Source organism: Geotrypetes seraphini, chromosome 1 (assembly GCF_902459505.1).
Source record: "Geotrypetes seraphini chromosome 1, aGeoSer1.1, whole genome shotgun sequence".
Classification (NCBI taxonomy): domain Eukaryota; kingdom Metazoa; phylum Chordata; class Amphibia; order Gymnophiona; family Dermophiidae; genus Geotrypetes; species Geotrypetes seraphini.
This window is the reverse complement of record NC_047084.1, coordinates 355008911-355023191: the sequence shown is the minus strand read 5'-3', so window position 1 is coordinate 355023191 and position 14281 is coordinate 355008911. Positions and strand designations below refer to the sequence as shown.

The 14281-nt window shown below is 42.5% G+C and overlaps 1 long non-coding RNA gene across 1 annotated transcript in view; it reads right to left on the bottom strand.

The window, feature by feature from the left end:
- Nucleotides 1–1586: 1586 nt before the first annotated feature.
- Nucleotides 1587–14281, bottom strand: part of LOC117359613 — a 33539-nt gene continuing 20844 nt past the window's right edge. The window contains exon 3 of the long non-coding RNA XR_004539283.1: nt 1587–2266. This is a non-coding gene — a long non-coding RNA (uncharacterized LOC117359613). The remainder of the gene's footprint in view (nt 2267–14281) is intronic.

Below are 14281 nucleotides of genomic sequence, written 5' to 3'. Positions count from 1 at the left end.
TTCTTTGCATATCATTCCAGACTGTGTCCCAAGCAGTTCAAGCATAAAGCAGAGTGTCTCTCTCTGCAAACCATCCCTCCCTGTCAGCGTCACAAGCAAAGCAAATATACAGCAGTGTCTGTTTCTGTAAGCCATGCCAGACTGCCTGTTTCACAAGCAAATTAGACATACACCATAGGGTTTTTCTCTGAAAACCATCTAATGTCACCAGTGTCAGAAGCAGATCTGTCTTCCTCTGCAAACCATCCTAGGCTGCCACTGTACCAAGCAGGTGAACCATAAGAGTATCTTTCTCGGCAAACCAACACATAAAGTTGAGCATAGCAGCACTGCACCACTGACACCCACCCGAGCGCAATTACCACTAAGAAACTAGGCACAGTTCCCTTTCTGTAGAGACAATTGCATTCGTGCTTGTGACCATACAGACCTATGCAGAAAAAAAGATCTAGGGCACCATCGAACATGACAGTTTATTCCATTGTGACTGCACGAGGTGCTTTACCTTCAGGAAGAAACCAAGAGCTCTGCCTCCATCAAGGTCTCAAGCTCCCATCTCTTTAGAATAAAGGTTATTATTGCACACTCCAACTTTCTGTAGGGTTGAGCCCTAGACAGAAGTAATAACTTCTTCCCTCGCTGTAGGAGGATTTTTGAACACAATTTGCATAGATTAGCATCTTATTTGCCAAAGTTCCTGAAAGAGCAAGATGAAATGATTAATTTCATGTTTGAATTGCTAAATATGGACGCATTATTTCGCAGAGGTACATTTTTCACTTGCTTTCATATGTATCTGGGTATTTGTCATTTTTGTAGGTTGACAGGGCATCACTTATTTTATTCCTTGTATATTTCTATTTTATAAAATTTCACACGTTGGAAGCATTTTTGTTGCCTAGCAATGTGTTTTTCAAAACATTGGGGGGGGCTATTTTTTTAACTCCCCTTTGTACTATAAGTTAAGGGTCCTTTTATTAAGGTGCGTTAATCAATTTAGCATGCACTAAATGTTAAGGCACCCATAGAATATAATGGATGCCTTAGCACTTAGTGCGCGCCTTAATAAACGTTCCCCTTAATTTTGTAAGGGAAGCTTCCTTTTGCAAAACTGTGGCCTGGAGACGACTTTGAGCACGAAGGTCTCTACAGAATTCTCAGGAGCAAACTCGCTGTGTATTCTGTGCTGAGCCGGCCCTGATGCCTCACCAATCTTGTCAATGGCACTGCAACTATTCCCTGCAAACAGGATAGAGCAATTTTCAAAATGGGCTGTCTCCATGGATTAACTCTCCCCCCCCCCCAATTATCCATGGAGAATCCCTTTGAAAAATGCCAGCAATTTTTCTGAAGAAAAGTCTGGTGTGCCGCTTTGTAGGGCAGATAAGCAGAAATTATTTGAAGAAAATTTTAAGTTATTCAATCATTTCAAAACTAATACAGGAAAAGTGAAAGTGGAAGAGTCAATGGGAGCCAGTTTAGCTGTTCGCTAGCAAAAGTTATATTCTGATGTGTCAAAATCCCAAACATTAATCTTGCCCTGTTTTTGTATTTTGCTGCATTTCAGGCATCAGATTTGCAGGTCAACAAGGAAAATAGAATTCCACGTAAAAATCTTCACACCATTACATTCTGATATCAAAAAAACACAATTCAACGTGCATTAAAGTAGGAAGTTGTTTCACTGATCAACACATTATATTTTACACTTTCAAGATGAAAGAACAATATTCAAAAGGTATTTAAGAATAAGAAACTAGAACATTTTGAATGCATAAGCATCCCTTGTCATATCAAACATAATTTAGCTCAGTTTCTCATAACTGTTGAGAGGTGTAGAGTACAGTACAGTTATTTTATCTGATATACAGCTATTTTTAACAAAAAAAAGTCGAATCGAAGCAGTTTACAAAAGATAAAAGCAATGGGCAGTAATTAAAATCAATAAAAGCAAGCAAGGGAATAGACATAGACAAATTAACTAAACTGTACATAGGTAGGCAAAGACAGGCAGGAAAGGTTTACAATATCATAGGGAAAAAATAAAAAGGATAAGAACAAGAGGAGGGTAGGTTAAAATGCAGAAAGAAAGAAAGAAATAATAAGCTAAGATACTGATTTTCCTTTAGAACCCGTATCATCATAGGTCTGTAAAAAAACCTCCACATAACAGGAAAATCAACACTCATTCTTCATCTTCTTACTCTTCAGTATGTGTTCTTTTCAATAGGAACCCACAATAGTAGACTTGTAAACGTGACGGCAACTACAGTGAAAAAAAATAGAAACTACCTGAATGTCAGTATTCCTAGTCAATTCTCATGAGAAATATCCCGATATGTGTAGACAAAATTCACTTATCTCAGTTAGTGCTTTTGACTTCACCCAAACATTCTTCTGTTTTGTTGCTTAATTGAGCTACCTCAGGGGAAACTTAACAATTCTTCATCCGTTCATGATGCCATAAAACAGCGAGATTGTTTTCAAAATGGCAGCCATTTTTGAAAACAATCTCACTTTGCACTTTATTATTTACTTGTCTCAGTTATTACATTACATTACGGATTTCTATTCCGCCATTACCTTGCGGTTCAAGGCGGATTACAAATGGATTGTCTGGAGATTAGAAGTAATTAGGGAGTAGTTTGTACATTTCTTTGAGTTGTTAAGGATTACATCTGAGTTGTCATGATACTGGAAGTTCATATGTAGTAGTTGCAGGTGATGTTTGGAACATTTCTGATTGTGTTAGTTCGGTTTTATGAATAGAAGGGTTTGTATTTCTTTTTTGAAGGTTTTGTAGTCTGTGGTCATGGTCAATAAGTTGTAGAGTTGTGGGTCGAGTGTTGCAGCTCGAGTGGCTGGGAGGTTGTCATACAGTTTTTTTCTTTTGACGTTTTTGGTTGGAGGGTGTGTGAATGGTGGTCCCAAAAGTACTTATATAGCAGTACGTTTATATTGAGTATAACTGACAAAGACCAAGATGACTCATGTATTCTTCAGAGTAGCGATTTGCCCACTCTATACCTACATAGAACCAGTGCCCTTCCCCCTGTGTTCCTCATCTAATCCTGTCCATTATTCTGGATTTAGTGTATACTTTTTCATTGGCAGGTCAAGATGAGTCTATAAATATCTGCAACCTGGATGCATTTTGGATTAGAATGAGGACTACTCAATCCAGTAAAGTAGAGTGCATCTTGACATGACAGGTTTGTTTGTTTTTTAAGAAAATGCTTTGTTTACTTTTCCTCGTCAAAATTATTCACCAAGTGGTGAGATTATTCCATTTTCAGCTTTTGATAATAAGCAAAACGTGATTCTTTTGACAATTCCCTAGATGTCTGATTGCCTGAATGGCTGTAATATTAGATTTCTAGGAACTAGGTAATAACAAACAGTAAAAAGTCTTGATGGAGCTGGAGGCTGTTATTAAATCCTGCTGTGCTCCTGCAGGTTTTCATACAAGCAGAGCACCAAGATTGAATTATAACCTCGTGCTAAGATGGGGCTGCAGATAAAGAGAAAAACACTGTCTAACTCAATTGAAAAGGAAATCCAGAAACTGTCTAATTTTAAACACAAGGCTACAGAAACGTAAGACAGGGTATGCCATAAAAGTCATACAGTGCTTTCCCCTATGTGACCTGTGTGGCTTGAAACACTATGGATGTTTTCTCTGCTAAAATAATGTGAGTGACTGAATACAATTAAAGATATTTGTATAAATCTAGTAAAATATGAAATATTTCTCTATTTGAGAAGTGTGCACTAGGAAATCTTAAATCCAGATTTAGCACAATCTTTTTCCAGGTCCAGCTTAAGGGTGTCTGAAGCTCTAGGTACACCTTTAGCTGTGCACTTCCTCCTCCCCCTTCATCCCAGAGATAGCAGTCTGCCCAAAGGCAAGATGTGAGATGGTGACCTTCCCAGTGCCCTTTCGCTCACACTAACCAGGTAGTTGTTCTAAGTAAAAAGAATGCAAGGCATGAGTACATAATAAAGTTTGCAATCGCCGGTTATACTCAGCAAAAATTGTATCAGTCAAATTGTGTATCCTAGGAGAAGGTGGAGGAGAGGAACAGAAATTTTCTGAGGTATACCAGAAGTCTTTTAGGGTCTGATTTACGAAGATTGTTTTCCCATTCCTTGTCTAAGGAAAAAGAAAAACCTTAGAAAATCATAAGAATAAAAGAATAGCCATACTGGATCAGACTAATGGTCCATCTAGCCCAGTATTCTGTTTCCACAGTGGTCAATCCAGGCCACGAGTGCCTGGCAAAAACTCAAATAGCAGCAATGTTCCATCAGTTCTGTAATGCTTCTCTGCAGGCCATTGGCAAAAGCACAAAGTCAGAAACCACGCCTCTCCACCCAATCTCTCTCTCCCTTCACCTCTCCCCACCCTATCACCTACTCTTGCTCTCTCTCCCTTGCCTATCATTGCCCAGTTTCTTTTTTAGCCTGTTCCTCTCCCCCCCAAAATTAGCCAATCTCGAGCCCCTAACTCCTGACTCCACCTCATCCCATCTAGCCTTAACCACCCAATAAGCAAGTCAGCTTACCCACCCCAAACAAGCTCTCACTGGTTCTGTTTTATGCTGATCTTAAGTTTTACAGAATGTCTCAAATTTTTCTACCAAATATTTTCTAAAGGCTTGATCTTGGTACAAATAGGAAGGAAACCTCCACAAGTGAGGTTGTCTATAATATAGTTCATTAGGCTATTCATATCAGGGAATGATCTGCTATTTCTAGCGGACCTATGTCTGCTGAGGTTATAGTGAGAAAAGAGAAGGAGAAGTCAAAATATAGTCAAGATGAGAGAAAGAGCCATGAGCTCTGGAGAAATGAGTATAATACTTAGAGCTAGGGTTCAGTTCATCAAATCTAGGGTTTGACAAATATCTTGAAGTGCCCGACCTTTACCAATTGGTATCATTGAGGGTGAAGAAGATTTGTCTTTAGTGGGGTCCATTACAAGATTAAAGACTCCCACTAGAAAAAAGGGGCTTATCTAAATGAAAGGTACACAATTTTATTATTTGATGATAAAATTTAGGATCATATATGTTAGGGCTATATACCGAATAGGCTTCAAGAAAACCAATAATATAAAAACTCTTATCCAAAAAGAATTAGTACAATTTTCCTTGCTAAGCCAACACTAGGATGGTAGTTGCACCATAAATTAAATTATCAAATGAACTCAACAATTAAATAAAGGGGTCTCAGTACGGGCTCAATTATCCCTACGAGTAATCAAAAGCCCCAGGCAGGTATTCATGGGTGACTAGCACTAGACCAAAGGTCTAAATAAATCCTGCCCAGTACATCATGATACCCTTGTATTCTTAAATAGTTCTAATGAATAAATATAAAGTGCAAACGTGCATCCAGAATTGGGTACAAGGAAAATATAAAAGTGTTTTAGAAAGACCCGAAGAAATCCCAAAAAATCAATCAGGAGACTTTGACTTCTGATTGATTTCAATGAACGGAGATACAGTATCGACATGAATTTAAACAGATGAACAGATGAACTGAAAATTTAGTTTATTCAGCTGAGCAGGTTGTTTCATGATTTATTCCATTGTTGTTCTTTATCATTTTTTTATTGATTTTCTACTTGTTCAGAATTGGAGACACAATGGTGCTTGGATATGAATTTTGATATGGAATTTTTATATGATTTTTTGAAATTTTTGACATAATCTATGTATTTATTTGTTCATGGATTTGAGGATTATAGCTTTTTTATATTTTTTGCTTTTTGATTTTTTGGAGATTTCTTTGGGTCTTTTTAAAACACTTTTATATTTTCCTTGTACCCAATTCTGGATGCACATTTGCACTTTATATTTATTCATTAGAACTATTTAAGAATACAAGGGTATCATGATGTACTGAGCAGGATTTATTTAGACCTTTGGTCTAGTGCTAGTCACCTATGAATACCTGCCTGGGGCTTTTGGTTACTCGTAGGGATAATTGAGCCCGTACTGAGACCCCTTTATTTAATTGTTGAGTTCATTTGATAATTGAATTTATGGTGCAACTGCCATCCTAGTGTTGGCTTAGCAAGGAAAATTGTACCAATTATTTTTGGATAAGGGCTAAATACCACCATCAAAAGTAGAAACCTATGTTGCAACCTGAGTTGAAGTAATAAATGAGAGCTGTACCGAAAGCAATGCAAAAGTGGGCGTAACTTTATTATTAATTGACATAGATCATTCAAATTGCACATGCTAGTAGAGTAGCTCTTCCTCTATACAAAGGTACTACTCAACATAGTCTCCATCACAAGCAATACATTTGTGCCATCAATGAACCTAACTTTGAAATCCTCTTTGAAAAAATTCATGTATGCATTGTCGTACTCACTTCTTCAGTTACTTTCACCTCATCTGTGTCATCAAATTGTTTCCCCTGAAAACTGTATTTCATTGGACTGAGCAGGTGGCATTCAGAAGGTGCCATATCCAGGCTGTATGGTGGATAGAGGACCACTGATCAACCCAATTTGCCGATCGCCAGATTTATTGCCAAAGATGTTTGTGGTCGTGCATTGTCTGGTGAATGTGGATCATTTCCAGATTCCTCCTAATGGCTTCTCTAAGTTTCTTGAGTGTCTCAATGTACCACTTGCTTGTCACGATACAGCCACGTTCCAGAAAATCAAGGAAAATGATGCCCTTTTCATCACAAAAAAACAGTCACCATGACTTTCTGTACTGATTGCTAGCTCTTGAACTTCTTAGGCCATTGAGAAGAGATGTGACACCATTCCATGGACTGATTCTTCATTTCTGGATAATAAAGATATGCCCACATTTCATCTGTCACCAAATCGGGAAAAAATGTGGCTTCATTGGCTTCAAATGCTTCCAGCAGATCAGAACAGATTTCTACCCTTCTCTCCTTCAAATCAGGTGTCAATTGCCCTAAGTCTTCCACCATCTTCTGTATGGCATTGTGACCACAGTCCAGTTGTGCAGCATGCTCACGGATTGTGACTCGTCTATCCATGCAAATCAATTTGTCCACTCACCGATGATTTGTGTCAGTAGTCACAGTTGATGGTCTTCCAACTACATGGTTTGTCCTCAATGCTGGTTTCCTCTTCTTTAAACTTCTTAATCCATCTGTGCATATTGCTCTTGTCAATAGTGCCATCTCTGTAAACATTCTTCTGTGGATGTTGGACAGCCTGCACCCCTCCTTCATCTAGAATTCAATGATGGCACATTGCTTCTGCTTAGAATCCATTATTCTTTAGTAATGAAGAAAACAATTCTGAAACCCCTGTATAGAAGAAGAGTTAGTCTACTAACATGTGCAGTTTGAATGAACTATGTGACCTGGAAGTGATTTCAGAGGGAGCCAGGCCAGCACGTGCAGCAGTAGTTGCTCAAGCTGGGGGAGGGGGCAGGGAAAGAAGTCCAGGAGCCAAGTTATTGAGGTCTGTTTTTCTCCACTTTGTACTTTATTATTTGCTTGTCTCAGTTATGTCTGTTTGAATGGTGGTCCCAATAGTACTTATATAGCAGTACGTTTATATTGAGTTATATAACTGATACTATTTACATCTGCATCCTGAGAATTTGGTTTTTGCCATCATTTTAGTGTGCTATGAAATAAGGGGTCAATATTTAAATACATTATTCATCCAGGAGCAGATCTTACCCAGATAAGTGCAGGTGAGAGGAATATTCAACAGCATTAACCAGAACATTTCTTCTGACCACCTTGGCCAGAGCAGTCTATAGGTAGAGACTGAATGGACTCAGAGATTATCTGGTTAGCAGCAATATTCAGAACACTAATCTGTCCTTTTTGCAGACTCCAAGAGCTTTTTTTCTATGTATCTATGATTTGCTTACCTACCCTCTGGTACTGAACCCTTGGGAGTCAGTGATTTTTAAAATGTTCTCTGCCATGGGTAAAAAAAAACAAAAAAAAATCCAGATATTCAGCAGCAGTATCTGCATATTGGTTGTTGATGAATATCCAGAATTAGCGCTGATGGATTGTGCTATCTAATCCAAGGGGCAATATTTAGACCACTACCAACGAAATAGCTTTCAGCTTCTTAGATGCGCGTAAGCCCCAGTGGAATGACAAGTCCATGTACCAGGTGAAGAGGGCAACCTGCAATCAGATGGCTGGACATGTTAAAAATAACTATGGGGATGACACTGGAAGACCTTACTAAACTAGCACAAAACCAATTATTTTTAGATCTGTAATTCATCAAATCGCTAGGACTCTAACATGAGCCAATGGTACATAACAACTTTATCCAGACAGCTATCTGGTTAGTGGTATAAGTGCCGAAACAAAGCCCCCTGTTGAGTCATACATTGAGAGTTCTTCTAACCTGTTATTTAATAAAATTGTTATTTGGACATCTTCAGGCCTCTTCTCCTTTATTGGGGGGAAGACCATTTATCTGGCCCTACTCTTCTTGACTGGTTTACTGCGATGGGGTGTGTTGCTTTCCTTTTTTGGTTTTAGTTTTGTGCATATCATAACAAAAACTAACCTCACTCCTAAGCCAGAGCATGTGGCGTGTGATCTCAGTCTTTCAAATTTACTGCTAATGCTCAATGAAGTACTTGCATTGTGCCAAGGAGAGCTTCTTTCTGGAGTTCATAAGATGTATAGGCAACTTATCCAGGTGCACTTGGAAATTCTATTTAATGAAGCCTTTGGCATCCATAACAATGGGAGATATTTCTATATTTTTCTGCCACATTTTCTTGGTCTCAGACTGCATCTCTTGGTACTTGAGGATCTTCCCTCTCTCCACACAATTCACCAAGTAATCGTTTGTGACTGACATCTCTATAATCTATGCTGTTCTGGTGTTTTTCTCTTTTTACCACTAGATCTAGTTTTCTGACATCCAGCTTTTTATCAATTGGGCTGGGGAAGTCCCAGGTGATCATAACCTCTTTGTTTTCCACAATTCTCTTGGGTTCATGATCCCAATGTTTTTCCGGTATACTGATGTTGTAATGCTTACAGAGTTTCCAGTGAATGAGACATGCCACCGTGTTGAGCCTTTCTATATAAAATTTTATGTCATTGGCTCTTTGCAGCTAGCCATGAGATCAGTGACTGTTTATAGCTCTTTCTTACAGAATCTACAGATATCTGTAGCACCAGTTTTTCAATGCTTGCTTTAAACTAGACTTTTTTTTTAGAATTTATAGACCACTTATAGCCTAAGGGGGTAATAATTAAAAAAAAAAAAAAACGTCTAAAAAGTGTCCTAAATGGCTACTTGGACGATCAAAAAGCCTGATCGTCCAAGTACCCATAACCAAAGCTGGTTTTTAGATGTATCTAAAAACAGCTTAGGCCTTTCCCCTGCCACTAAATGCACAGAGAGAAAAGAGGTGTGTTTAGAGGAGGGGAAAGGGCGGGCAGTGGGCGGGAGGTGGGCTGACCTACACCTAGGCGTACAACAGGTATAACCAAAACAGTTAAAGGTTGCCTAGTCGGCACTTAGACCTTTTTGAATTAGATGAAATAAAACCAGGTCTAAGGGCCGAAAAAGGGGCCGCTGAGCTGATGGCCTCTGGCATCATCAGTTCAGCGGCCCGGCAACCTAACCATCACAGCAGGAGAGATGCCTCATCTCCCCTACCGCAATGCCATCACTTCTCTACCTGAACTGCCGTGACCCGCGGCAGTTCCGGTAGAGGAATGATGGCATCATGGTAGGAGAGATGAGGCATCTCTCCTGCCGCGATGCATCACTCCCCCCCCCACACACACAACATCGGGGCAAGAGGGAGCCCAAGCCCTCTTACCCCGCCGATTAACATCGAGCCAGGAGAGAGCCCAAGCTCTCCTGGCCCCAGCGACCCCCCCCCCCCCTGTGACTGGCTTGGGCCAGGAGGGAGCCCAAACCCTCCTGGCCCTGGCATCCCCCCCCCCCCCCGCCGCTACTCGATTGGCCAGGAGGGAGCTTAAACCCTCCTGGCCCTGGCGACCTCCCCGCCGCTACTCGATTGGGCCACGAGAGAGGCCAAGCCCTCCTGGCCCCGGCGACCCCCTACCCCCACCCCCCCCATACATTACGGGCAGGAGGGATCCCAGGCCCTCCTGCCCTCGACGAACCCTCCTCCCCCCCAACGTCCGCCCCCCCCAGAACCCCCGATCGGCCCCCCAGCCGACCCGTGACCCCCCCGGCCGACCCCACACCCCCCCACCCCCCCACCCCCTTCCCCGTACCTTTTTAACATTGGCCGGACAGACGGGTGCCAAACCCGTCCGTCCGGCAGGCAGCCCACAGCAGAATGGAGCCAGATTGGCCCATCCCTCCCAAAGCCCCACCTACAGGTGGGGCTTAAGGCACCTGGGCCAATCAGAATAGGCCCGGGAGCCTTAGGCCCCTCCTGTGGGCAGGGCCTTAGGCACATGGGCCCAACCCGGTTTTCAGGATATCCACAATGAATATGCCTGAGAGAGATTTGCCTGCACTGCCTTCTTGGTATGCAAATCTCTCTCGCATGCATATTAAGAACATAAGAACATAAGAAGTTGCCTCCACTGGGGCAGACCAGAGGTCTGCCATTAGATCTCGAGGACCGGACTTGGGCAGCCCTGCTCTACATCCAAATGAGATTAATAACATTCACCAAAAATGGAAAAAAAAAATAGGTCAATGACTTAAAGACAACATGTTAGCATTAAACATTACAAAATCCTCAACAATGTTATTTCCATGTAGAGAGGGAATTTATCTTTAAAAAAACCATTTGCCTCAACTCCTCGCCATTTCAAATAATATCATCCATGAAGCTTCTGGGTGTTATACTTGACAGCAAGGTAACATATCAACAACAAATCAGCTCTGTTGTACAAGGGTGCTTTCATAGACTCAAAATGATACGTTCACTTTCAAAAGTTCTCGACCCTCCTTCATGGAGCATTCTGATCCATTCTCTCATTATCTCCTGTTTAGATTATTGCAATGCATTGTATAAAGGAATTACCCCAAAAAAGCTTAGGCGCTTTGCAAATCATTCAAAACACTGCAATACAGTTCATTGAAAATGGAAAAAAATTTGACCGTGTCACACCACTCTTGATAAAGGTTCACTGGCTCCCAATATCTCACAGAATTACATATAAAATTCTTTGCTTAATTTTCAAAACATGTATCACAAATCTTCCAGAATTTCTGGATAGACTTTTAATCCCATACACCCCTTTAAGAGCTCTTAGATCAAACACCCAACACCTTCTATCCATCCCATCAATACTCACGTGGATTAAAAACTGGCTGGCGGATAGGAAACAGAGCAAGAACAAGCGATCAAAGGACCCGGTTTGGATATCAACTGAAGTAAAGAGGGCAATAAATGACAAAAAAGTATCCTTCCGGAGATGGAAAAAGGACCCAACGGAGGAAAATCACCAGACGCACAGGAAATGCCAAAAGGAATGCCACCAAGAGGTTAGAAAAGCGAAAGGGGAATACGAAGAGGGGCTGGCCAGGGAGGCGAAAAACTTCAAGGCATTCTTCAGTTACGTAAAGGGGAAGCGACCAGCGAGAGAGGAGGTGGGGCCGTTGGACGATGGGGATAGGAAGGGAGTGATTAAGGAGAATAAAGAGGTAGCTGAGAGGTTGAACACGTTCTTCTCGTCGGTTTTCACGAGGGAAGACACATCTAATATACCGGACTCAGAGGAGCTCATGAGTGGGGAACAGGCCGACAAATTGGAGCACATAGAGGTAAGTAAGGAGGATGTCCTCAAACAGATAGACATGTTAAAATGCGGTAAATCACCAGGCCCGGACGGGATCCACCCAAGGGTTCTGAAGGAACTAAGACAAGAAATAGCGGGCACAATCCAGCATGTTTGCAACCTATCCTTGAAAACTGGTGAGGTACCAGAGGACTGGAAATTGGTGAATGTCACACCTATCTTCAAGAAGGGATCGAGGGGTGACCCCGGGAACTACAGGCCGGTGAGCCTGACTTCAATTATAGGGAAGATGGTGGAAGCTATGATCAAGGACGGCATTTGCGAGCACATCGAGAGGAATGGCCTACTGAGAACAAGCCAGCACGGATTCTGTAAGGGAAGGTCGTGCCTAACGAACCTTCTGTACTTCTTTGAGGGAATAAGCAGTCGGGTGGACAATGGGGAACCATAGACATCATTTACCTCGATTTTCAAAAGGCTTTCGACAAGGTGCCACATGAAAGGCTGCTTAGGAAGCTGTGGAACCACGGGGTGGGAGGGGATGTGCACAGATGGATCAAGCACTGGTTGTCGGGTAGACTGCAGAGGGTCGGAGTGAAGGGCCAATATTCTGACTGGCGGGGAGTCACGAGCGGTGTGCCACAGGGATCGGTGCTGGGGCCGTTACTCTTCAACATATTTATCAATGACCTGGAAAAGGAGGCAAAGTGCGAGGTTATAAAATTTGCAGACGATACCAAACTGTGCGGTAGAGTTAGGTCCAGGGAGGAGTGTGAGGACCTGCAAAGGGACCTGGACAAGCTGGAAGACTGGGCAAACAAATGGCAAATGCGCTTTAACGTGGAAAATGCAAGGTCATGCATATAGGGAAAAAGAACCCGTTGTTCAACTACAAATTGGGGGGGGCATTGTTGGGAGACAGCAGACTTGAGAGAGACTTGGGTGTGCTGGTGGATGCATCACTGAAGCCATCTGCACAATGCGCAGCAGCCTCGAAAAAAGCCAACAGGATGCTGGGCATCATAAAGAGGGGCATAACAACCAGGACGCGGGAAGTCATCATGCCATTGTATCGAGCGATGGTGCGTCCACATCTGGAATACTGCGTTCAGTATTGGTCGCCACACCTCAAGAAGGACATGGCGGGTACTTGAGAGAGTCCAAAGGAGAGCAACGAAACTGGTAAAAGGGCTGGAACACTGCCCATACGCCGAGAGGTTGGATAGGCTGGGGCTCTTCTCTCTGGAAAAAAGGAGGCTCAGGGGAGATACGATAGAGACCTTCAAGATCATGAGGGGCATAGAGAGAGTGGATAGGGACAGATTCTTCAGACTGAAGGGGACAACAAGTACGAGGGGGCATTCGGAGAAACTGAAGGGACATAGGTTCAAAACAAATGCAAGGAAGTTTTTTTTCACCCAAAGGGTCGTGGACACTTGGAATGCGCTACCGGAGGAAGTGATCAGGCAGAGTACGGTACAGGGATTCAAACAGGGATTGGATGGATTCCTGAGGGATAAAGGGATCGTGGGATACTGAGAGAGGTGCTGGGATGTAACACAGGTATAGAAAGCTAACCAGGTAATAAGTATAGAAACCCAATCAGGTTATGCATGTGCAAGACCGGAGGGTTAGGACTACGATGGGAAGATAGGACTTCAATGAGAAACCAAGGTGGCAAGGGAGCCCCTTCTGGTGATTCAGACAGGTCGTGACCTGTTTGGGCCGCCGTGGGAGCGGACTGCCGGGCAGGATGGACCTATGGTCTGACCCGGCGGAGGCACTGCTTATGTTCTTATGTTCTTAGTAAAAGGACGATACTTGGACTGGAAAAGTGTCACCAGTGGAGTGCCGCAGGGTTTGGTGCTTGGGCCCATGCTCTTCAACATATTTATAAACGAACTGGAAATTGGTATGATGAGTGAGATGATTAAATTTGCAGATGATACTAAGCTATTCTGAATAGTGAAGACGCAAGAGGATTCCAAAGATCTGCAACGTGATATAAACACGCTCGAGGAATGGGCCGCAACATGGCAAATGAGGTTCAACCTGGATAAGTGTAAGGTGATGTATGTCTGTAACAAAAATCTTATACACAAATACAGGATGTCCAGGGCGGTACTTGGAGAGACCCCCCAGGAAAGAGACTTGGGAGTACTGGTCGACAAGTAGATGAAGCCATCCGCGCAATGCGTGGCGGTAGCCAAAAAGGTTGAACAGAAATGCTAGGGATGATTAAGAAGGGGATACATCAAACAGATCTGAGAGGTTATCATGCCGCTGTACCAGACCATGGTACGCCCTCACCTGGAGTACTGCTTCTAGCACTGGTCACCGTACATAAAGAAGGACATGGTACTACTCAAAAGGGTCCAGAGAAGAGCAACTAAAATGGTTAAGGGGCTGGAGGAGTTGCCGTACAGTGAGAGATTACAGAAACTGGGCCTCTTCTCCCTTGAAAAGAGGAGACTGAGAGGGGACATGATTGAAACATTCAAGATAATGAAGGGAATAGACTTAGTAGATAAAAGACAGGTTGTTCACACTC